We start from the raw sequence: 26,187 nt of genomic DNA, 5'->3' as shown, positions 1-26,187 counted from the left end.
TAGTTCTCACCTGAGGAGAACATTTTCAAGCCCTGTGAAGACAGGGGAGAAAAGTGGCCTCATTCTGCGTTGGAAGCTGAGGGCAGGTTGACTTATACAGCTCTGGACTTCCTTCTACGCTTGCATTCCTTCCATACATGAAAATCTCTCTAGACAATTGTAAATATTAATGTATGATGGGTTGCTGTTATTGGCTAATTCTTGAAAATACAATCTGCTGTTGTCAGAAACTTACTGGGGAATAAAGCAGGAGGAAGATCCTTCTGGGAGATGTTTTGTGTTCCATGGTAAATAAGATTCATATCAGAGTCTTCCTGCCTATCAATCTCCAAGGAGTTCTTATTTCTAGTGTATGTCTCCATGAAGGCTGAAATGGCAGAGAATAAATATATCAAAGGCATGACTTTTATCTGTTAAATGGCTTAACTCCCATAATATGAATCTTATAATGCATATTTTAGTGGGGTTAGCAGTGGCATCTGGAAGATTATTTATATTTCAACAGGCCCATACAAAATGCTGCCTTTCGGAATTTTTAGTCAGAAATGCATCCTAGATCTGGCAGTAATCTACTGCTAAGCAGGGACATTTCAGCTTGTGTGTGATGTAAAGCGGAGTATTAAAATCCTTTTCAGCGATTTCTGAAGTCTGTGGGTTTTTAAAACAATGCTTCTGCCAACTAGTTTCAATAGCAACTAATATGAAAGCATAAATACTAAGACAATTTCATTAATCAAAGAACAAAAAATACGGCAACAAATAAAAATCTGCCCAAAGCACAGTAAAATTACTTAAGCCAGAAAATAAATTAAAAATCTTTATTTTCTAAACAAAACCAATGAACCCGCCAACTCCTGTGACATAAGGACATCAGAAAAAGCTTTGGCAGAACATAAAATGAATTAATTTTATGCCATCTACATTTGGGAGCGGACTGCACATTCCAGAATGGATTCTACATTTCAGTTTGGTTCTTTTGAAGACGATCCATAGATGGGAAAAAGCCAATCTCGCCTCCATTGATAACAGACCCATGTAGGTTATAGCAGAGGTCCCCCATCTTTTGGGCACCAGGGACCAGTTCTGTGGAGGAAAGTTTTTTCGTGGACCGGAGAGTGCGTGGTTTTGTATGCTGCCTGCATCCTGTGGATGGGGCTTTGCTTGTTTGTGCAGACTGTCAATCTAGGTCCGTTGTCGTCCCAACTGAAGAAAACAGGAACGCAGGAACGTAGTGCAACTTAGGTAGTTTATTAATGCCCAACAAACAAAGTCAGCACTGGGAGTGGTTTGCTCCCAGTGCTTCTTATAATGATACCACGCCCAAAACCCCACCCTCCACCCAGAAACCACCATCCGCCCAGCTGTTTTTATAAATCTACACGTTAGACCCAGGCCCACCTTCCATGAAACCCCGCCCTCTTGTTCCACTGTCTGGCCGGCCAAGGCATGGCCGTTTGCTGTTGCCTCGCGTCCCGGCTCCTCTGTCAGTGGTATGTACGTTTGTGCCTTGCAGCTCTCCATGAAGAGCAGTCCCTGCTGTGGCCTGTCACATGGCCTACTTCCTCTGCTGGTCTGTTGGCCTCCGACGTCCAGCTGACTACTGGGGCTTCTGGCCACCGGCTGGAGGGGAGGGCTGTGCAGTGCATCGTGTCGCATTGGCTTGGGAGCGCCAGGAGTAGCGCAGCCGGTCTCGGGGTCAGGCCGCTGGTTCCCGACGCCCGGCTGACTGGTAAGGCTTCCAGCCCCAGTTTCTACGGTGGCTGGCAGGAAGGCAGAGCATCGGGGCTTGTGTTGGGCGGTCACCAGCTGGTTCCCACTGGCTTTCACAGCTTCTGGAAGGAGGGTGGGGCACTGGGACTCGCATTGTGTGGCGGCTTGGAACGGCGGTGGTGGGTCGTGTCCTACTTTTCCCCCACCGCCGAATGGCAAGCCCCGTAGGGCTTGACACAGACCAGTTGCTGGCATGCTGCGGCCCGGTACCAGTCCATGGACTGGAGGTTGGAGACTCGTGGGTTATAGCATTTAAAGGCCAATACTAACTTTGTTTGTTTTAATATTTATATTCTGCCTAATTTGGGCAAAGCTCAAGGCCTAGCTGAAATTTTTTAAAAATAAGAATGATAAGGGCAAAGAGCAGAGAACTGAAAGCCAGAGCAGTACTTCAGATATGGATGTAATGTCTAATCTCTTGAGTTAATTATTTGGCTGTTAATGAAGTTCCAAGCATTTTTTTGAAGACAGCTATTATTTCATTTGGACATAATCAAAATATGTATCAACAGTGAGTAGGCCAGTGTTCCTAAGAAGACATATTGTTAGCAAATAAATCCTAGATAGGAAAGGTTTTTAGTTGCCTAAAAATAATTGGTATGTTTAGTATGAGCAAGGAAAAGGTATGGGAAAAAGAATTGGTGGGGGGGGGTGAATGGAAGAAGAAAATTCTGGTTTCCAGTATAAATACAGCAAACTTTCTCTAAAGTTCTCATATTGTTTCTCATACTTCTCAGATTGTATTTGTCAAGCACAAAGAAGCATACATTAAGTTGGAGTTCACAAGATTTATTATCAAGCCTATATATACAGGAATCTAGTCAAATAAAGTTCAGTACTAACTTGGCGCCAGATAAAGGTCAACAGAATTCAGAAGGGGTTATATTTAGACTGTTTGTGGGAATGTAACATCTCTAGGCTGATGACTTGTTTAACTTCGCCCCCTACAGTATTACATTTTAAAAAGGCAGTTCTGCACATTAGAACAGATATTAATCAGGTACCTATACTTATTGTACATACCAGATACAGGTAGTCCTTGACTTAACGACCACAATGGAGCCCAGAATTTCTGTTGTTAAGTGAGAAATTTGCTAAGTGAGTTTTGCCCCATTTTACAACCTGTCTTCCCACAGTTGTTAAGTGAATCATTGCATTTGTTAAGTTAGTAAGTTGGTTGTTAAATGAATCTGGCTTCCCCATTGACTTTGCTTGTCAGAAGGTTGCTGAAGTTGATCACAGTGATCCAGGCAACCGTCATAAGTATGAACCAATTTCCAAGCATCTGAATTTTGATCATGTGACCATGGGGATGCTGAAATGGTCGTAAGTGTGAAAAAGGATCATAAGTCACTTTTTTCAGTGCTATTGTAAGTTTGAACGGCTACTAAATGAACTGTTGTAAGTCGAGGACTATCTGTACATAGTACAAAACCACTGATGTACTTTCAGTTGATCGTGAAATTATGTATTTTACAGATGGGGAAAATAGGTTTAGGTTAACCAGATGAAGGATAGAGAAATGAGATACCTTAAAAGCTGTTCTTTTTGCTAAACTCTGGTAGAGGCTTCATAGTTTCATATTTTACGGGTTCCTGGTCTTTTTTTTTAATATGATGAGAAAGGTCTGAAGCTTGATCCTCAAATCAATCCTTTGCTGGTTTTATTGGCTATTTTGCTATGTTATAACAGAGTAGAATTGACCTTGTTCTTGTCAACTCCACAGTTAACCTCAGGGTTCCTAACAGCTACAAACTGTTAGGAACTGTCAGTTTTCAGTCTGCAACAATTTTCAATATGTGTAGCAGTGGCAGATTAGAAAGGGAGAGGGAGGGAGGGAGGGAGGGAGGGAGGGAGGGAGGGAGAGAGAGAGAGGGAGCGCAACTTACAAATAGACCAGTTTCTCAAGGAACAACGTCTAAAAAATTCCTTCCACACTGGGGAAAAAGAAATTTAACACACCCTAACACAAACGTACTACTTTCTTCACAGTGATTCTAATGGTCTGCCAACCATCATAACAAGGATATTAGGAAACATAAGCAAATCTAACATTCATCCAAGTCTCTATAAAATAATACCAGCAAATTAGTAGAATGATGTGTAAAGCAACAATTCCCAACCTTTCTGGTGTTACGGACCGGCGGTGGGGGGGGGAGGGGAGAGAGAGGGAATGGTTATGCATAAGCAGCAGGCGAGTACATGTATGCGCACAACTCCATTTGCAGGCACTCACGCTTGCCCATGGCTCGTGCAAGTAAAGCTGTACACGTGTGTGAGCTCACTCGCCACATCTGTGCCCTGTTTCCGAATGGGCCGCAGTCTGGTAGTGGGCCTTGGCTACGGGGTGGAGACCCCTGATGTACAGAATAAATCTTATCAACTGTCCCTTTCTGTGGTGACATGTGCTGAATGCCTCCATCAAGACCCCACTTTCCTTTGAGATCTGAAGGTAGAATTGAGGTAGCAAGCCTGAAGACTTTCTTTGTTGGGAAGCTTCACTCTAGAACTCCTTCCCCTAGTGTAGACGGCCAGTGTCTGCTTTTTGATATTTAGAAAGGCATTGGATTAATAAACCAATTTGCTATTACTGCTTTTGCTATGTTTTTGTTAATCTTTCAGGTTTGTTGTGTGCCAAATTTATTTTAATACGTATTATGAGATTAAAGTCTGCTATTTTTTCAGTCGCTTTGGAATACTGAATATGCTCTTCAGTTTTTTTTTGAATGTGCAACCTTCTAATTCCAATTCATGTTATGTCTCTAAACATTGAAACCCCTTCCTCCGCCAGTAAGATATCTTTTGACTAATCAAGAAACTGCATCTTTCAGCCATTTATAGTGGCTCTTCCATTTTTTTCGGGTTACCCAGGAATGCCAAACCAGTAGTTGTCAGCCACCGCAACTCGCAGGCGGCTAATCATATACAAGTGAACAACTGCTTTTTATTGTACTTACAGGTAGTCTTCTACTTATGACCACAATTGAGCCCAAAATTTCTGTTGCTAAGCGTGACATTTGTTAAGTGAATTTTGCCCCATTTTACAAGCTTTCTGGCCACAGTTGTTAAGTGAATCACGGCAGTTGTTAAATTAGTAACACAATTGTTAAATGAATCTGTCTTCCCCATTGACTTTGCTTGTCAGAAGGTTGGAAAAGGTGATCACATGACCTTGAGACACTGCAACCGTCATAAATACCTGCCAGTTGCCAATTGTCCAAGTTTTGATCACATGACAACGGGGATGCTGTAGCGGTCGTAAGTGTGAAAAACGGAAGTCACTTTTTTTCAGTGCCATTGTAACTTCAAATGGTCACTAAATGAATGATTGTAAGTTGAGGATTGCCGCTATTGGATCACAAATAGCTATTTCCATGTGTTTTTCCATCGCAGGATGTGCAAGGCTGTTTTATTAAAATACCAAACTTTTGTAAAGAATGTAAAGTACATTCTTTAAAAGCTAAATATTATGAACTACTACGTTTGGTGGGGTATTAGTTTCATTTTTTCAGTTGTAGGAACTGAGAATTTATGGTTACATATAATTTTAAATTAAACCTAAAAAAGGCATATTAACAAATCGCTGAGTAAGTTGTGAATATGTATAAATTCTCTTGCCTGTTGGACAGCAATGCTCAAAAAGTCAAGAAAGGGCAATGGAAATGAACCAATGAGGTATGTCATTGTTTGGTAGATGAGACTAATTCACCTGCCATTATTTGGGTTCCTCCTTTCTAAACCATTAGGTGGGCATCCAGTGTGACAGATGCAAAGTACAACTCTTTTTCCACTGATTTATTAGATGATGAGAGCTATAAATAAATGTTTGTCTTGTACAGCCATCAAGTAGCAAAGTTGGATTGTCTCTGCATCTAGGGCTTGTTGCCAGCTTTGCAAGGTGAAATAGTTTGCTAATTTCTTTAAATGTTATCCATAATACCCAGAGAAGCAGTTAGTAGCTTGTTCTATTGATCTGTTCTCTCTTAAGTGGCTCCTGGTTAAGAAAGGCTTTTTATGATTGTCTGCTATGTGACTTGAGATGTTTTTTATTGGCCAGAACGTGCCAGTTGCCAGCAGCTGGAGACTGTGTGCTTGTATGAAATAATTTATTCATGCAAGATAATGCTCCTTAACATTTAACAGGTAATGAACGTGACATAAATTTCCTGCCTGCTTTTAATTTTCCCTTTCCTCTTCTAATGTGCAAACAGGCAGCTCTGGTGCTCTAAATAATAAGTAATTTTTGGCCATCTGTCAAAAGGAAATTTCAATACAAATTTAAATTAATGGTGCCTGAAATTTTTTATAGCTTCTCTAAAAGCCTCTAATGTGCAGAAAATTCTGAATCTGCTGGTAGTAATTAGTGTACCATGTAATGAGGATGTGGGCAACATTATGCAGCCCCAGTGTAACATTTTGATATGGTAGCAAAAGTTTGATTTATACAAGGTTGTGGCTGGGTTTAATTGTGAGAGACGCTTTCAAGTGTTTTCTTGAAGATACAGATTATTAAGCAGGGCAGGTTTTAGAACAGCTCATAAAATGTAAATTTAGGTGTTACTGTAAGAGTGAAATAATTAAGGTAAGCTACTCACTGGTATGCAAAAGGGAGAAACCTGTCCAATTATATTTATGTTCTAATATTTTGGAGGGGTGCTATTGCCCTCATTACATGGTTGTCAACTTTGCCATTCATTCTTTCCCTTTTACATCATAATTACACTATTACTAAGTCCTACCCCCCCTCAGTTCTCCCCAAATTAAAGGATTTGTGAAATAACAAAAGAACTAGATGTTTTATTACATATTTCATTTATGAGTTGCTATGTAACTGTAATGTATGCAGTAACATGGTATCCTTAAGTTAGAATGCAAACACTTAAAGAAAAGTAGCATGTTAATTATTCATACTAAAAATGGATACAGATTTTGTTTGACAGTTTTAAAAAGAAGGGTTAACGATATCCTAAATATTAGATTGACATCCTTAGCATGGTACAAATAAACTAGAATGATCCTTACATATCATTTGTTTTATTTTAGTCACTGTAATTCTGAGTTTCTGTCAGTAAGTTAGCTAATGAAACGAGTAATGTGAGTTTTAAAAAGTTATTTGGACATAGTGAAATTTACTTCCAAATGAATATTCAGAGAATAGCATGGTTCTTGTGCATGAAATGTTTTTCATGCATTAAGCATGTACTTGCTAGGCTGTTTTTGGAACAGTATGGTTCCTTACTTTGTCCTCAGCACTTGTGAAGTGACTATTAATGGAGAAAAACTGGATTTCTGAGGTCCAGGAAAGCCATGGGAAACAATACCTTTGCCTGTCCTTATACTTAAACCTCTCTGATGCTTTTATTCTTGAAAAAGCACTATGAACTAAATACTGTCAGTTGATTATCTATATAGTCCTTGGTTACATAGATCTACTCTTATGTGGGTTAACATATACAGAATACAGAAGAGAATACAGAATAACGGAGTTGGAAGGGACTTTGGAGATCTTTTAGTTCAGCCCTTGCTATATACCAGTGGTTCTCAACCTTTTTATATGGCGACCCCGGACATAAGCAGGCGGCGCGCATGCGCGGTGCCGCCCCCTGCGCGGCACGCATGCGCAGTGCCACCCCTGCATGGCGCACATGCGCGGCGGTGCCCCCCGCACGGCGCACATGCACGGCATCACCCCATGCACCACCCCCTACGTGGTGCCGCCCCCATGCGTGGCCCCCATGCGCAGCGCCACCCCATGTGCGCCCCCTGCGCGGCGCGCATGCGCGGCGCCGCCCCCTGCACCGGCTGACAAAAAAGTGGCGGGTCGCGTTGTTTGACGACCCCCGTGAAATGGTTGATCGACCCCAAATGGGGTCGCGACCCACAGGTTGAGAACCGCTGCTATATACCATTCTAGACAAATGACTGTCCAATTTCTCCATAAAAACCTCCAGTGATGGAACACCTACAATTTCTGGAGGCTGATTAAGTACTGTTAAGCCATTATGCAGTGATGAATATACAGCTTGAGAGAGATCTGTACAGAGATAAAGAATTTTGGTGGTGAGAGCTTTGGAGGAAATTAGGGAGATGTGTGTATGCTCACTAATCTATCAAAAGCTCTTGGGGGGGGGGAGAACATGTTTGTGTCAAGAAGGCCATCAGCAGGGTGCGACACATTTGCTGCACTTAATTTCTGCTTCCTTAAAGCCATCTTAGTTCAAATATGTATTTTTCCATGACTCTACAGCTACTGTGAAACTTTTTAAAGAAGTCAACTACAAACTGCTGCGGGATGCTAAAGAAAGAGGGGCGCTAGGGCTATCAGATTGCCTTGCCAAATAATTTTGGAAATATCTTTTTGCCATTGCTTAAATACTACATCAGTCATCATATAGGTATCAGGCACAAGAAAACAGGAGCCAGGATAAAGTTTTAAAGCATTGCAAATTTATTCCATGCAACCATCCGTTAGAATCTGATCTACCAACAGTCAAGGCTAATTGGTGCCAGATAAGAGAGGAGCTGGACTTAGGTCTCTTTCAAGGCCTTAAGGACTCCAGACTGATGATACCTTTGTCTCTGCTCTTGGGCTCCACCTGGTCATCTCCTACAATAGGCATTATCTGGAATAATGATAACCTTCTAGGTAGGTTCCCACAATGATTCTGAATATCAGAAAAGCTTTCTCTACAGTAATAAGATGCAGATATTTTACTAGACAAGATTTTTTATTCCATGTCATGCTACAACTATTGACCATTAGATGGATCATCTAATTAGATCCCAACCTGTGTTTGAAACATAAATGGTTATGGAGTTTTTGTAAAATATTCAGCAGCATTAATGGAAGAGGCACCAGTTAAATTTATATTTTCTGCCCAAGTTGCAGCACGACTCTGGTCAACTTATGAGGATTTGGCCATTGATGAATTCAGCTGCTGGCAGTAGAAGGAACACAGTGCTGTCAGATCTATTGTATCAATTAATGGTGAAATTGTTGCATGCATATCCTGCAGTTGTAGCAGATATCAGTGTGTATGTAGAGAGAATTGCCATGCATATGAGTAACACACTACACCATGGTTGCAAGAACAAGAGCCTACTTGAATGGAGGAAAATTGTGGGGATCAAATCTATCTGTGCTCCAATGAACTGTAGCAACCTTGATGGGTGAAGGGAAGATTTTCAAAGGTTGTCTCACAGCCAAAGAAATTCCTGATAGGATAAAATATTATGAGAGATTTTTTAGTAAGGCTCTTTGGGACAGAGCAACTGAAAGCTATTCATCTACGAATGCCTTTTGTCTTATTTGTCTTTCAGACAGAAATAAGAAACTGTAGCCATATATTTTGTGAGGATTTGTGATGCTGTTGAGAGACTGAACAAGGTGACATAAAATAGTCTAGGCCTACTGTAAATCTAACCTATTTCTTGTGATGCAACTGAATGGAAACATGAAAATAGTGCCTTGAATTCTGTAGAGATGCGCTACTTTCCATAGTGTACCGTTTAACAATTTGAAATACGGATGTATTTGTTTTTAATCTAAAAGAGCTAAAAAGGCATAAACCCTGCTATTTTTCTTTGTATGAAGAAATAGTGGGAATTGAATCTGGTCTCATAGGACTTGTAGGGATTAGCTCTGTTGGTCTCCTGATCAACATAGCTGAATCTCTTGAAGTAGTAATTCTGATGATCAGATCAGGAAAACAAGAGTGCTGGAAAAATTGTGCTGTGTAATTAGAAGAGATTATTTTAAGAGCCCAGGAGTGTAGTGATTGTCTTGCTCTCCATTTAGAAATATGGCAGATGGTCAGAAACCACAACAAAAAGAACCCCATAATTTATCAGGAGGCTACTATTTACTCCAACTCAAAAGATGACATGAATTTAGGACTGATTTTTCCAGGAGATTATTTTGCAAAGAGACTCAGCAATCCCTTTCCTGCAAAATAATTAGGGTTTATTTTTATTTCAGTTTATTCTGATCTTGCAGTACAACATGTTGTTTGGCATTAATTGATACCTGCCTTGGGGCATATAGACTGTGGGGAATGTTACAGGTGCTCTAATATCTGTAATATGATTGTGAAGCAGATGAATGAATATCTGTGGGGTTCAGCCAATTCTCTGATGATGAAACTTGAGTGGACTGATAACGTGATTGGGTGAGACAAGTTGGCTTGTTCAGCATCTCATCTACTAAGCACTGAAGTGTAACAAATATTAATTAGCAAAGCTTTAGTTTTTGTATTAGTTTGTCTTAAATGATTAACACTGCATTTTTCTTCAAAATGTGTTTTCCTGTTGACTTAATATTGTATGCATATCTATGCAATAATATCAACACAGAGACTTATACATATGTATTTAAATTATGATTTAATTTATACTCTGATAAATATCATATGTTGACCTTTCCACCCCCACATGTTTTGTGTTTCTCTACATGTGTTTCTTATGGTGTTTGTTGTATATTGATGCTGTTTTATGCATATTAAGTAAGCATGGAATATTTATTTAAGGCTAACAACATATACTGTAGAACAGGCATGTCAAACACAAGGCCCGGGGGCCAGATGCAGCCCGTGAAGTGGTTTCATGTGGCCCGCGAAGCCATCCTGGAAACAGTGAGGGAATGGCCCCCACTGCCTTGGCCCTGGCCCAGGCGAGCTGGGAGCCAATGGACAATTTTGTGGTGGCCATCTATGCTGAAACGCATTCAGTCTTAACTCCACAAGGCTGTCTGGAAACAGCGAGGAACCAGGAGAACCTTGAGCAGCAGTCTTGAGGAAGTAGGGCTGGGCTTGGTGCTGCAGGTGCTTGAGGGCCAGGCTGGGCATTTGACCTCTCCTGCCCAGGGCTCTGGTCAGCCCGCACCACCATCCAGCCCCCTCCCCCACATGGCCTGAGAGGAACAGTGAAGCTCCTCCAGTGGACCATGCCTTGGCACTTGCTCTGGAACCACCCCCTTCTGCCAGAGACCCTCAGATCTGTCCCACTCCTGCCCTTGATGCGAATGATGTACAATTTTCTGGTGGCCATCTATGCTGAAACGCCCTGGTACCCATCATGAACAACCTGGCTGAGAGCAAGCACAGCAGCAGCAGCCTTGAGGAGAAGGTAAATGTAGCTGGGCGCCCACTTGGGGAAGTGGGGCTGGGCTTGGTGCCATGGGTGCTTGAGGGCCAGGCTGGGCATTTGACCTCTGCTGCCCAGGGCTCTGGGCAGCCCGCAACACCACGCAGCCCCCCCATGGCCTGGGAGGAACAGGTAGGCTCCTCCAGTGGACCATGCCTTGGCACTTGCCCTGGTCCCACCCCCTTCTGCCATAGACCCTCAGATCTGTCCCACTCCTGCCCAGGCCCCCATAGGCACCATTGGCATGAACAATGTAGAGCTGGCCATGCCCACCCAGTAGGCTACACCCACTCCCTCCACACCCACCCAGTAGGCCACACACACCCTAAGGGCAACTGCAATGCTGATGCGGCCCTCAATAAAATTAAGTTTGATACCCCTGCTCTAGAATGACATTTTACTATATACTTAGTCAATTAATTATTTAGAATAGGGACATTGGAGCCCAGAGTATAGATGTTCTAGTTACGTAGAACATCTTAAAAGGCCTTAAATTCCAATATTTAATAGACCCGTCAAATATTTTCACTAGGAACAGAATGTGATATTGGCTGTGAGTGACTGAAATGTGTGTAAATTTGTTTTTGGGCTTCCAGTACTTCCAACTGTTATTTTTTCATACATCATGGTAAACCACAGTATAATGTTTTGGTTTGGATTTGTATGTTGTGTGAATCTAGCCCACTTTATTTTCTATACCATAGTTTATGACCTAGGTTGATGCATGAATCTGGCTATTTCTGGTTTATTCTATGATTAAGCAAACTATAGCTTACGGTAATGTATGACCCCAGTCTGGATGTGGGTTCTCATTACTGAATGATCCTCTCCACAGAAATCTAGTGAAGAGGACAGTAGGTCAACATGACTGACATAACTTTTCATATGTAGGAAATCCTTCTTGTGTAATGTAAGAATCATTTAATAATGTGAACCCACATCTATATACTGAGCAGAATTATAACACTCAGGTGAGCATACGATGTGATTTATTGAATAAAACAGTTGTTTTAAAAATGGGTAAGCTGTTGCCCAGTTCAAAGTTTTCTACCTCCTAATATTTATTTCTAAGAAAAAAGGGGAAAGAAACTACTGAACTGTGTCTTGAGATTACCCAAACTGTCATATAGTTTTACTATCACAATTAGCTTTTATGTTGTAATGTTGAAAAGTGCTGCATCTTATTCACACATAAAAAAGTTTATGAACAGAGAATAGTTATATTCCAATGCAAATGCAGTATAAATAATTTTTACTCTGATCCAAGGAAATAGGTTTTGTTGTTTGGCAAATTTTAAAGCAGTTTCTTTTTTCTCTTTCATATATTAATTTTATAATTAATCAGTAAGTCACTTTGGAGTCAATCTAGATTACTCATGATATTATGGAAATGTCCAAGTAAATTTATTAGCAAATATTTAGAAGTAGTTTGCCATAATGTTCTTCTGTGCTTTGACTTCAAGGAACCTGGGCAGTTGCTTAGACTGTACTTACATCACAACTGAGTATTGATCTTTCTCTCTCAGAACCATTGACAACGATGAGAAACATCTCTCCATAGTTTTAGACAGGAATGTTTCCCATCTTTTCCTGAAGGGACTTACACTGAGTCTGGGAACTTGTACATACAAAGCATATGTACCTACCATTGAACCATAAGGCCTTTTCCTTGGAAGATCTCTGCTGTCTACTTTGAGTACACTAATGTACTCTATTATGGGGAATTAGAAATTTATAGTGGTTGATGGGCTGGTCTTATTTCTAAGAGTGAGAATGGACTTGCTATCCATGATATTAAAATATTAAAATGTTATTAAAAGGAGAACCTGTGGCTCGTATCCATCAACACAGCTATTTTGTACTGCAGGAAGAAAATATTTATTGCTCATGGTTGAACTTTGGGATTCTTGGTGCTCTCTGAGCTTGGTGGTTTAATTGCAGAGATTTCATTACCAAACTAGGAAACATCATCAGTTCTGGTGATTTTTTCCTAGTTTGGTAATGAAACATCTGCAAGAAAACCACCAAGCTCAGAGAGCCCAAGGACCCCATTGTTATTTTTATTATTCCTGCAATGAATTCTACCAGGAATGGCCGCATTTAGTAAGGCCATGTCTTCTTCATCCATGTAATGAATGTTTCAATACAGATATGCTTTCATCCATAAATATCTGTTACCTCATGGGAGGTAGAATCCTTTGTTTTGTGAATGGTAGATTCGGAAAAGTCATTTTAACTTTTGCAGTTCTGCAAAACCAATGTATCCCTAGTTAATTCAAATAGTGGAGAGAAATATTGGGCTCTAAATGTTTGCCATTTGGAAAAATCTGATAAGAAGGAATTAAATTATTTCCTCTTCAGTTTTTCATGCCTAATTCTTTTAATTAGGCTAAATAAACACATCTTGGGTGACCCATTGCTTCTGGCAATTTTTGAAGTACTATATTTTCCTAAGCAACATTTGGCCTTTTGAAGAACAAAATAAAAATGGAAATGCTAATGGATTTTTTTTTCCAGCCAACTAAAGGGTAGAAAATAAAAATGTCACCATGGTAACAAAGCTGCTTTCTAGATGGCTTCCTAAGATATGCCTGAACTAGAAGCAGATGTCTGATTTAAGAATCTTGCCTCCTTCAATGTAAACAAATAACTTCTAGGCAGGTGTTGGAAATAATATGGAAATCCTATTAAGGGGCCCAGAGTTCCTGTCAGTCAGGAAACCCTGGCCACAAAAGAGCTGGTTGTTTGAAAAGAGGCAGAGTAAATTCTCATTAGGCTTTAGCTTTCCCAGGAAATAATTGTCTTTGCATGTTATTTCTCCTGTGAATCTATTGATCCATTCTGCTAGCCCTCTTTTCTCCCCTTTCCCCCCCTCCCTCTCCTTTGGGGGGGATTAACACTTGATAGGGGCTGCTGCTCCAGGATTTGTGACATTTGTGATTTTAACCCTTAGCCTCTTCAAGGAAGATGGGAAAAGACCTTAACAAAACCTCTTTAGTCCTAAACCCTTGCTTGTCTGTTGAGTGTAAAAAAACAAATTAAGGGGGGAGAAGGGAAGATTCTAGATAAAAGCCACTGCATTAGGGTATTGATGGGGGAAGAGAGACTCTGTACACTTTTGAAACAACTGCTTAAAGTTCAGCATCATGGATACCAAATGTTTCTGGCAACTGGACAGTTTGAAATCACTTTCAGGAGGACAGCTTGGATAACATTAATTTAAAAAGTGATTTGAATGTATGAAGGCTCCCCTCCCCCTTTTTAATTTTTTTTTATCATGGACTTATATAAATTTATCTTCAGAAAATTATGTCGACATATCTTATATTTGGTAACTAACTATCTTTGCCACCCTGTTTATGGGTATGTTGACTGGTGCATGTGTGTGTGTGCATGCGTGTGTGTGTGCGCCATGGCTGTGCATAGCAATGTGCTTAATAATACTCTGAGGGTTAAATGTGGATAAACACAAAACAAGGCTCTGAAAAGCCTTGCTATTATCATGCAGCATTTCTTGGCCTATAGTCCCTGAGACGCACTTCATAAAGCCAATAAAGCACACACTGGTGGTCTCCCGTTGCCCTAGCAACGGGCCATAGGGCACAGTGTATGTGAAATGCATGAACATCTGTGAATTAATCTTTTTTAGTTTGTTCTTTTCTTGGACCTGATTGGACCATTCTGGCTTGCGCTTGTGACAATGCGTGAGGAAGGATAAACTGAAGAGTTCCCCTGGGCCCTGCCCTAAGTGGTTGGCAGAATGGAAAGTGAAGTGAGATTTATCCAGGCAGTGCTTTCAGTAGTTGAGGGATTTAGTCTGACAGCCCTCTCGGTGGGACGTTATTAGCTTACTTTCTGCTGCATTGGGGAAATGAATAAAAAATTCTCTAGTAAATCTAGGCATGATGGGCTTGATTGGACGACCACGAAAGAATAATCTGAGGAGAAAATTGAAATAATCACATGGTTGTACGCTATAGTCTACTGGACCTTACCACCACCACCCTGCTTGACTTCTATCGGGCGGGATGGGAGTGGGGGTGGGAGAGAGAGAAAAGAAAGACACATTCAGTAAAAAGCCCAGATGGAAACACAGAAGACAGAGCGCTGCCCTTTGATTAGAGCACATGTTGGCGTCTCCTCTCAGATCTTTAAATGTGAGAGTTGAAATGGTGGTGGTGATGGTGAGTATTGTTTTAGTATTGCTGGAGCTGGAGTGCAGTGCTTCATAATTGCAAAGCGGATCGACATCAGCTAGCAGTTAGCTGTTCAGATGAGCCTGCGCGTTCGTATGTAGTGCATCTTTCCAGGGCACCCCTTGGGCACACTACAACGTAGATCTTGTGTTCGGCTCCTAATGTCAATACCAGATGCTCACTTGTAAACTGCTTGGCTTACCCTTGTTGTTTTCCACTGTGTCGCTGAGAGGACTGTAGGGGGAACACTGCGTACGTCATATAATCAGTTAATGCTGCATGCAGTCAGTATCTTAATGAAGTGAAATACAGCTTTAATCTGCTAATTGCATTAAGAGGGCAACAGATTGCTCTGTATTTCTCTTTCCTCTGAGCTATAAGCTTATCAAAGAATACCGAGCTGGGTTTGAGCGATGCGTGCTGTATTGAGTCAGCCCTTAACTATTTATATCTAAATATCAACTGATGGAAATTTTACCTCTCGGCGGTCTGGATCTCTTGAGGTGGAATATCTTTCAATGAATATTCTTTGTTTGGGGAATAAATAAAAGTGGAAATTGCCACTGCAGTAGATTTTTATCCACATGCAAACTCAATGCTGGTTTAATTGGAAGATGAACTACTGTCCTCAACAGGGCTTCTTCTGTAGGAAATGTTACAAATTACAAATTTTATTAGCCATCAAATTTCAGTTATATGACAGGTATTCAAATACTACAGACTATTTATTTTAGTTAAAGATAAGAATAAATTGTCCTTAATAATTTTTTACTTTGGAATAAGTATCTTTGGATCAGGGTTAAAAATTGTCCTTATATGTATCTATTAGGCAACATGAACCTCTTTTAATGGTGGAAGAAAATATCCTGTACTTATTAGAACAGACGATAATAGATGTGATAATTGCTAATGTAAACTGTTATAATTACACCATCTGATGTAACTCCGTTGGCATTTTTATTTCATATTTTTGTTATAGTGAAGCACAAGACGATTGGGTGTGAATCAAATTAATAATTTATGTTTGTTTAGGAAGACTGCGAGTGTGTGAGTCATTTTTAGCTTATAAACTAATTTCTATTTTCACTTGCTGCACTGAATTGATTTTATTAAGAAGGATATCTTGTTTGTTGATAGTTGATACTGCTGTCATTACTGTCTTTGATTGACCGCTTTGTTCCTTTTTATACTCTGCTTCTAACAAATTATTTTTTTTGAACTATTGTTTCTCACCTAGAACTTCAGCAGAAGTTGGGGTACACCTTTATTATGTAAATAAATGTCTAGAATGCTATCTACTTTTGTTTTTATACTCCTGTGTTCCACTAGCTTTGCAGGCAGTGTTGCTAATAGACCAAAAACCCACTGGATAACAATAAAAGTAGAAGATGAAGAGCAACCATGTAATTAAAACAGTGCATTAAAATGTGTATGAGTTTGTGTGTGTATGTGTGAGGGGAATAATTCAGGAGGATCAGCTGATGTTTAGAGACAGAATAGGATTTTTTCGCCCAAACTCAAATCTGTTTATCAAAAAGGACATGAGAATAAATAGCAAGTGAGTCTCCTGGGGAAACATTCCAAAAGGAGAAGATACAGTCAACAAGGTTTCCCCACTGGTTGTCAGCTGACTGCCTTTAGAGAATAGAGGCACCAGAGAAATCCTCTTGCAATAGCCTTAGTACATGAGTGGAGGTGAGAGGGGGATGTTTACTTATCAATGCTTAACATACATAGAATATTCATCAGTATTTATGAGACAGGATCAGTTTCACATTTATTTTTCACATATTCATGTAATATTCTGTTTCACTTACAGAGGCAATGTGTTGTAGTGTTTCAAACACTCCATTAAAGCTTGGAGAGGTTTCTAGCCACCTCAGAGCCATGGAAGATCACAAGTAACTGTGAACCACTCACTGCCTCCCAGCTCAACCTAATTTGCAGGGTTGTTGTTTTTTAAAAATGATTTTATTGAAATTGTTTAAAAGGAAGATAAAAGCTAATGCAAACTAATGTAGAAGGAAGGAAGGAAGGAAGAAAAGAAATAGCCAAAAATGCAGAAATAAGAAGTAAAAAAAAATATAAAGAGGTAACTTCTGATTTCTTTATAACAGTGGTTCTCAACCTGTGGGTCGGGACCCCATTTGGGGTCAAACGACCATTTCACGGGGGTCGCCAAACAACGGAGTCCGCCATTTTTTCCCCTTTTCCTTAGCTGTGCTACTCCCTTTTATTCTATTGGCTTTTGAAAGCCAATAGAATAGACTCTCTTGAATACAGTCTAATTCAATTGGCTTTCAAAAGCCAATAGGAATTGTCCAGGCTGTCTCTGCCCTGCTGAGCCCGCCAAAAGTCCCATTCTGCAAACGGTGCTGCACTAGTTGAGTAGTCCTCGACTTACAATCGGTTAAGTAGTCCTTGACTTATGACCGGTTGGGGGTTGCGGCATTAAAAAGGTTGAGAACCACTGCTTTATAACAATTATAAATATAGATATAAATTTACCTCTTACTCTAAGGCAGGGATGTCAAACTCAATTTCTTTGAGGGCTGCATCAGCATTGCGATTGCCCTTGGGAGCCAGGGTGGGTGTGGCCTACTGGGTGGGTGTGGCCAGCTCTACATCATTCGTGTCAAGGGCAGGAGTGGGACAGATCTGAGGGTCTCTGGCAGAAGGGGGGTGGTTTCAGGGCAAGTGCCAAGGCATGGTCCACTGGAGGAGCCTCACTGTTCCTCTCAGGCCATGCGGGGGGGGGGCTGGATGGTGGTACGGGCTGACCGGAGCCCGGGCAGGAGAGGTCAAATGCCCAGCCTGACCCTCGAGTCCCTGCGGCACCAAGCCCAGCTCCACTTCCTCAAGGCTGCTGCTCAAGGTTCTCCTGGTTCCTCACTGTTTCCAGACAGCCTTGTGGAGCTAAGACTGAATGCGTTTCAGCATAGATGGCCACCACAAAATTGTCCATTGGCTCCCAGCTCGCCTGGGCCAGGGCCAAGGCAGAGGAGGCCGTTCCCTCACTGTTTCCAGGATGGCTTCGCAGGCCACATGAAACCACTTTGCGGGCCGCATCCAGCCCCCGGGCCTTGTGTTTGACATGTCTGCTCTAATGTTACAACATGACTCCGTTTTTCTGTAATCTATTTTTTTCTAATCATAAAACCATAAGTCATGTTCCTTTTTTTCTGTTTCAGACAAAAACTCTAAAGAGATTTTTATCTATCAGCAATAAACATAAATAATGTCTTTTTTCTAATCACAGAAGTCAGTTTGGCTATCTCAGCAACTTCCATCATGTTTATCATCCACATCTCCATTGTAGATAATGTCAAATTTTTAAATCATATAAAAATCTTGCTGCAGTTATCATGTATAGAAACAAAGATTCATGTTTTTTTTTTACAATTGTTTATCCATCAGTCCCCAAAGAAAAGCCTTCTGAATTCAATTGTATGTTAATCTTTAACATTTTCTGAATTAGTGCATGTATTTGAACCCAATACTTTCTGGCTTTTTTACGTGTCCACCAAGCTTTATAAAATGTTTCTTTCTGTTGTTCGTATTTCCAGCATAAATTTTCAGTAACTTTATACATTATAGACAATTTCTCCAGTGGCATATACCTGTAATAATCATTTATAAAAAACTCTCTTTAAAATTATAACACAGTATAAATTTCAGTCCTTTTAACCACATATTCTCTCAGTTTCATATGTAAGTTTTGTTTCAAATTCCAGTAAAAGTTTATGCATTTTAGCATATCCAACATTTGCACACATTTATGTCTCAAACTCAGTCTTATACTGTTCAAAACCGAGACTTCTTTGTCTCCTTTAAATCTTTCTAATCACTGAATATAAGAAAACCATTGACAAGTATGTCCTTCTGGCACAAGATATTTTCCTGTACTAGTTTACATTTCCCTTGACAAAACTCTGCTATCTCATAATCGTGTTTATTTATCATTTTTCGTCTATAGAACATTTCTTGGGCTGAGAACCACAAAGATGTTTTGGGCACAACCTGAGTTTATATCTATTCCATATTTTCAGTATGGCATGCTGACAAAACAATTTTTAAAATGTTGTCATATTATAAATATCCATGCCCTCTGAATCTCAAGTCATGCTCTTTTACTTCTAAAAAGGTTTTACTTCTATTTTTCAACAACATCCAATCATTCATCCAAACTATAAGCAAGCTGCAAAATATAATTTCAAATCAGGTAAAGCCAATCCTCCTTTTTCTTTTACATTTTGTAACATCTTATATTTAACTCATGCTTTTTTCCCCTACCACACAAATTTAGATATATCCTTCTGTCATTGTTTAAATGGTACATCAATTGTTAAAACAGATATTGTCTGAAACAAAAATAGCATTCTATGTAAGACATTCATCTTAATCATAGAGATTCTCCCCAGCAATGACAATTGTATTTTCTCGTATCTTTTTAAACTTCATTCCATGTCTGAATTATTTTAAAATTGTTATTTTTGAAATAGGATTCAATTCATATTTGTCATAAGTATTTTACCTTCTTCACCGTAATACCTATTTTATTCATCAATTCTGTTTTGATCTTGTATTTTCATGTTTTTGTTAACCTCTTTCTCTTCTGTTTATTAATAAGCAGTGTCTTTTTTTCTAAAAAAAAAAAAAGGTGCCAGAACTCACACATGTCATACAACCCGCCTTGCCTACTCTACAAGGTTCCATCCAAAAAAGGTGCCGGAACTCCATTCTGGGCATTCTATGAGGAAAAAAGTCCTGTTAATAAGATTAAAGCCTCCTAATGTGCCAAAACTTTAATTTACCCATAAATATTTCAGCCCTTTTAAAGAATCTTCCATAACCAGCATCAAGTCATCTGCAAATGCTCTTAACTAATAAGTCTTTTTAAAAACCTTTACTCCCGTATGTTCCAGAGGTGCTGTTCAAAGGGTAACTGGACTTCCCTTTTTTTCTTTTTTTCTTTGAAAAAGTTTTGCTTCTTATCCAGGAAGCTTGGATGAGAAGTGAAACATTTTCAAGGAAAAAACCAAGAAAATCCAGTTGCCTTTTGAATAGCACCTCTGGGACAACCATGACCTGGATGACTGAGAATCTCCATAGACCTTTACTCCCAGTCCTCTCATCCTGTCTTACGACTCTGTTCAGTATTTCAAGAACCAAAATAAACATAAAAGGAGACAGTTAACAGCCCTTTCTTGTTCTTTTTTGTAACTCACATGGTTTTGTTAGATCTCTATTAACAATAAAGTATACTTTTTCTGAAGCGTAAAATGATTTTACCCATTTTAAAACATACTCTCCGCCTTTCAAATCTTCCAAAACCTAACGCAGAAAAGTGCAGTTCAAATTGTCAAAGGCCTTCTCTGCATCTAAAGAAGTCAATGCAGCTTGTTTTTCATTATATTGCTCCAAATATTCTAAAATGTCCAACACGGTTGTAATATTGTCCTTTGACTGTCTTTTAGGTAAGAACCCACACTGGCTCCCATGAATAAATTCTCACAAAATTATTTTCAATCTATCACTTAGAATCATTGTGAATTAATATTACTTTAGATGGGTTTAAATCTAGCAATTTATTTTCTGTTACATGTTCTCCCTTATATTTTTTTCCAAGTATTATTGTATCAAATAACTGTAATGTTGAAGTGGGATGTGCAACTCTTTTATTGCTGAGTTAGAACATAATAGAAATATTGTGAAATTCCACTTCAAAACCATACTATTTTCAACAATTATCTGTCTTATGGGCGTATAAAAAGTACCCTGTGCTGAAGATGAGATAACATAAAGGTTTCTATGTTCACCAAAGCAAGCAGTATGAACATAGAAAGAGAAGCATTATTTCATCATATATAGAGATAACACTCCTAATAATAGCCAGAGTTAGAGTATTTTTGGCCCTTTGAATCTTTCCTCATAAATACTTTTATTGCTTCATTGGCTGTTTTACAATCCTTCCTTTTCACTTCTTCTCACTCCCCTTGTGATAGATACCATTGTATAATTTTCTCAACTCCTGGCTTTCACTCTTGTTTCAGCCAACCTTTTATCATACTCTCTAAAGTCCTGCTGTACATTAGTCTAACCAGATCAGTCTTAGCAGTCATATTTTTTAGAGGTTAAGGGAAGTGATCTCACTTAATTGCCAGAAAATTAATATACGACATTGTTAGATTCAATGTAAATAAAATCAGAAAGGCACTACCAAGCTTGAAGCTAGTGAATACCAAAGGAAGAGCTGAAAAGCAATAAAAATAGAAACAACTTCAGGAAAACATTATTCTCAGAAAAACATGTGGAGTTGAAAAATGATAACTTCACATCTCAACAAGGGGCAAAACTGAGCAAGAAGATCTCAGTTCAACATCAGTTCAACATCTCAACAAGAAGAAATATTTTGTCTGATACTTGTCTGACTATGTCAATTTGCATTTTTATGCAGTACTTACAACCGTGATATACAGGTAAACCACCCATTTTGACTATAATGGAGCCTGCCCATTAGGGTCATGAGTCATAATGGTCACATCAAAACAAGTCGATCACATGGCCATCCTGATTTTACAGTCTTTTTTGAGGTGAACATTAAGCTAATGTGGCAGTTATAAAACAAAAGTCATAGTCCTTAAGTGAACTCTACGTTTATTAAGTGAACCCATTATTCACTATGGTGCAATTTTGCCAAAAAACAGAAGTGGCCATGGGACACTGCAGATGGCCATAAATGTGGGTGTGTTACCAAGCACCCAAGTGACCAGGGGGAGAGGGACTGTTGGAAATTAAGATCCAGGTCATAAGTCCCCTTTTTTTGCATCCGTTGTAACTTCAGATGGTCTCTAAGTGATTCATCGCTAGTCGAGGACTATTAAAAGTACTTTTATGTGACGGAAATTGAGCAATTAAGCGGATTTGAAGATATTTGAAGTCTTGTAGTATAGGTAAATGGCATGCTGTCAGTTGATCAACAAGCCACAATTACTCTGCTCTGCTGAAATCTTATTCCCTTAGGGAAATGCTTAACCGACTAACTTACATCTCAGATGGTTACCAGATAAGCAAAATATTGATGCTGATGGAAAAATCACTATTTTTTACTATGACTTTATTCTAGTATCTCTCCAACCACTCTTTAAATCAACACCTGGGTCTTTCATAAATAGTAACATCAAACATTTTGTTGAAAGAATTCTTCTTTTTGTATTTATTTTACCTTTAAATAGAATACAAACAAAATGGAGCATGTTCTAAAAAGGGCAGCAAAAGTAATCAAAGTAGAAATAGACCTCCAAGGAGTGATTGATATTTAGCCCTGAGAAAAATAAGATTAACTAATACACGATAGCATTCTTTGTATATCTAAAGGTGTATTATAAAGCAGGTAGGTAGAACTTTTTCTTAAATTGTTCCAGACTATAATCAAATTAATTACAATGGCCTTAAGTGATAGAGAAATAATTTACAGTGGGATATTAGGAAAAATGTATCAACAATAAAATAAATTTAACAGCAAAACCAATTACTGTTAGATTCTTTGGGGTATTCAACTGGAAGCTGGACAACTATTTTTTAAAGAATCCCAAACCTTGATATGAGCAGGCATTAAACTCAATGGCCTAAGCCACTTGTTTCAATTAAGCTCTTGGGCATAAAATTACTTTAATACTATAACCTCTCATCAATTTTACTGCCAATCATCCTGAATTAGAATAGTGATATTTTCTAGTTAAATCTAGATGTTAATGAGCATCAGTATTGCATAGTGGTGAAAATGTTGAACTGGGCCACTTTGGTCAATCACTCTCTTTCAGCCTAATTTTGTTACAAAGTTGTTATGAAAAAAAATAGTAGGAGAAAAAATTTATTTTTATTTGTATATTTTTTTTGTGATAGCTGGTCTAAACTCTCCACTATTTAGTCTACTCTCCCTCCTCCTTTTTGGGAAAAGAAATAAATGCATAAAGGAAAAAATAAAGTGAAAAAGCTAATTGGGGATGAAAAATAAAATATCAATAAATAAAATTTACAGTTGACATATTTAAAATTCATTGTTTCATTGATTAATTAATTGAATATATAATATATGATCTTAAGAAATAAATGAAAATTGCTACAAAACTCTAAACATTAATATTTATATTGTCACTACCATTTGTCATTATTCCTAAAGTAAATGCACATATAGAAGGAAAGCAAACTAAGCTGGAAGGGTGGGGTTAAACATGCCATCGCTTTGGAATCATTGTGTTGCCACAACAGATCCAAGTCCAACCCCTCCCCCATGAATTCTGTTGACCTATATCTAGCACCAATTTAGTTTTGATGGATAGTTGACTAGATTCTTGTATTAGAGATAGAAATAGTAAACTCTTCTGTGCTTTGAACTCAACAAATCTCCCTGGCAGTACATGATCTTACAAAAATGAGTAAAACAATGTTAAAATCTAAATTCCTTCTGATTGTACATAACTGGTAATTACATGAAAATATTTATAAACAATAAAATTCCTTCTGGTTATTTTCTTTACATCAAATATTTTCTCCTTAAAATATTTAGTATCTTCAAAAATATCTGAATTTGCCTTGTTGTGTGACATGTGATATATAGAGAAGCTATTATTGCTTAAATTTCTGTTCTGGATGCGTGCTGTTAGTTTTGCCGTTGTTGCAAAACTTAACAGTACACATTAGGTTAGGTTTCACAGTTAATCTTCCCAGTCTGATGTTATCAACAAAGTATCTTTTTTCCAAAGCTAGACAAAATTTGTCCTTGTATGTAAACTTCCTTGAGGTCCTGCATAAAAAGTCTATACTGTATATAAATCTAGTAAATAAATATCCCCTCTCCAATTGGTGACTTTAAGAAACACTTTTGAAATTATCAAATTATTTATGTACTTATATATTGATTTTTTTTTTAAAAAAAGGAAACATATATATGGTGAAAATATATGGTAATTTGAAAAAAGTACCATAATTTCATCACACGCAGTACTTACTCTGTAATAAAATCTAAATCATTATGCAACATTCTGTAAGTTTCTATATTTATTTATAAATGTATTTATTCGTAAGTAACATTAAGTTCAGTGGGGCTTATTCTTAAATAACCTGAATTGCAGCCATCTTGAATAGATTTTGGTCATGAATTGGTTTGTGATTCTCTAAATTAAGATGGCTTTAAAAATTATTCCAACATTAAACATAGTGCTACTCAATACATTTTAGAAAACCTAAATCTTGGATTATTTAAAAATTATGAATATGTGTTTTCAGTTAAATGGTATTAAAATATGTTTAGATGACCTGCTTATTTAATTCCATATCCAATACTTCTAGATTAGCTGAAATATTCAGTCAATTTAATAGACTTACTCACAGATTTAGTCAACCTTCCCTAAATATAATTTTTAAAATATATTTTAGTACATACTTAATAAATGAGTTCATTACCAAATTCTTGCTCTTGCAACTCTTCAATAGTTGAACAGCTTCAATATAACAACTCAAAATAATTTTGATAGGAAGTTGAATATATATATTTATTGCATTTATATCCTACTCCAAGGAGACAATGTGATGTTTAGAGGATTGCCAGGTAACTCTTCATCAAGGTTGCATTTTTAAGTCTTTCATTCAGTTGTGTGAAAAGAAGCAGTAATTCTATGTATTTCTTCAGTATATTTTTTAGATAATTTATTCAATTAAAACAAGTTCTTGGAGAAATAAGAAAGTTCACTTTATATGGGCCTTTTTCTTTGTGTGTATATGTGTGTGTATTGTTTCAACCCCCAAAATTAGCTACCATAGAATTATACTTTTATTAACATCAACAGATCTATTAACATCAGCAGATCTATTCCTCAAGAAGCTGTAAAATAGTTAAATGGTGATATTTGTTCATAGATTTTGCTGATTATTATACCTGATTACTACACATGACCACTGTTGAGTCCTTGGCGAAAAGAAGACACGAGAAGCAGTTGTAGTTCTCAGGTTTTCTTTTATTCTGTGTTCAGCTTACAGGTGAAGGCTTCAGCAACGCCCAAAAGCTCCCAGCCTCTTATATAGGCAATTCCCGGGTCAATGTGTTACTTTTCCCGCGCCAGCACCCGCGCATGCGCACAGGCGCTGGCGACAGCCTGTCTGGTCCTGGGCAGCTTGCACCTGCCCGGGACTGCCTGCAAACGCCCCGAGCCCGTTTGCAAGGCTCGGGACATAACACCCCTTTCCCCCGGGCTAAGACTACTACCAACATACAATTATTTCTTGATGCAGTATTCTACTCCCCAGTGCTCCTACTGTTTACTGGCTTTTGTTTAGCCAGCAATGTTATGTAATCCTCTAAGTACATAGGAGATTTCCTTGCTCTCTGTGACCTTCTCAGCTCTGGGTTTCTGACAGGTGTTCCCTGACTGAAGGGAGACGTGAGCCTGTTCTCCTTATCTTGCCTTGGTGCCTTCCAAGGACTGTGCCCCAATGCCTGGCCTGCTTGCTCGCCCACCGGGCTTGTCAGGCCAGGGCTTCTGTCACTTTGTGACCTGGTTGACCTGCCTAGCTGTAGGCCCTCGGGCCCCTTGAAGTGATAGCCATTGCTAGGCGTCTCTGTAGAACCTCCTAGGTCCGTCCAAGACCTGTCAGGAGGCTGTCCATTCCCTAAACCCCATTCTGTGTCCGGGCTCGTGTGGGTTTCTGTACCTTCCCCAAACTCAGTTACTCCCTGATTTGGGCTAGAGGTGTTGCGGTCGGGACTTGGTTCCTCGACCACCTCCCTGTATGTTTGACCCCCTGTAGGACTTGGGGTAAGGTCAGGCCAACTCTGGGGATTATGTGCCAGCTCTCTTGCGGGGTATGATTTATTGGGATGCTCCCGGGTATCCTCCCTGACTGGAGTACTGTGCTGTGCAGGTGAATAGTGATTGTACCCCCGGGGCGACTCCCTGGCTGGAGTAGGCGTGAATGCCTGGTAGTTGGATAGGCTCTTAGAATTCCTGTTTGGGGCACTCGCGGAATCTTGGAATGGGCCGTTTGTGGCTCCATCATTGGAGGTGGGCAGCAGCTCGTGCCC

At 39.1% G+C, this 26,187-nt stretch overlaps 1 protein-coding gene across 9 annotated transcripts in view; it reads left to right on the top strand.

The window, feature by feature from the left end:
* The window catches only part of LOC120315955 (transducin-like enhancer protein 4), a 179,865-nt gene that overhangs the window by 104,404 nt on the left and 49,274 nt on the right, over positions 1-26,187 (top strand). The window lies entirely within an intron of this gene.

Source organism: Crotalus tigris, unplaced genomic scaffold (genome assembly GCF_016545835.1).
Source record: "Crotalus tigris isolate CLP2741 ecotype Arizona unplaced genomic scaffold, ASM1654583v1 scf7180000017585.4430047, whole genome shotgun sequence".
Classification (NCBI taxonomy): domain Eukaryota; kingdom Metazoa; phylum Chordata; class Lepidosauria; order Squamata; family Viperidae; genus Crotalus; species Crotalus tigris.
The sequence above is the reverse complement of the archived record's forward strand: the minus strand, read 5'-3'. Positions and strand labels throughout refer to the sequence as shown.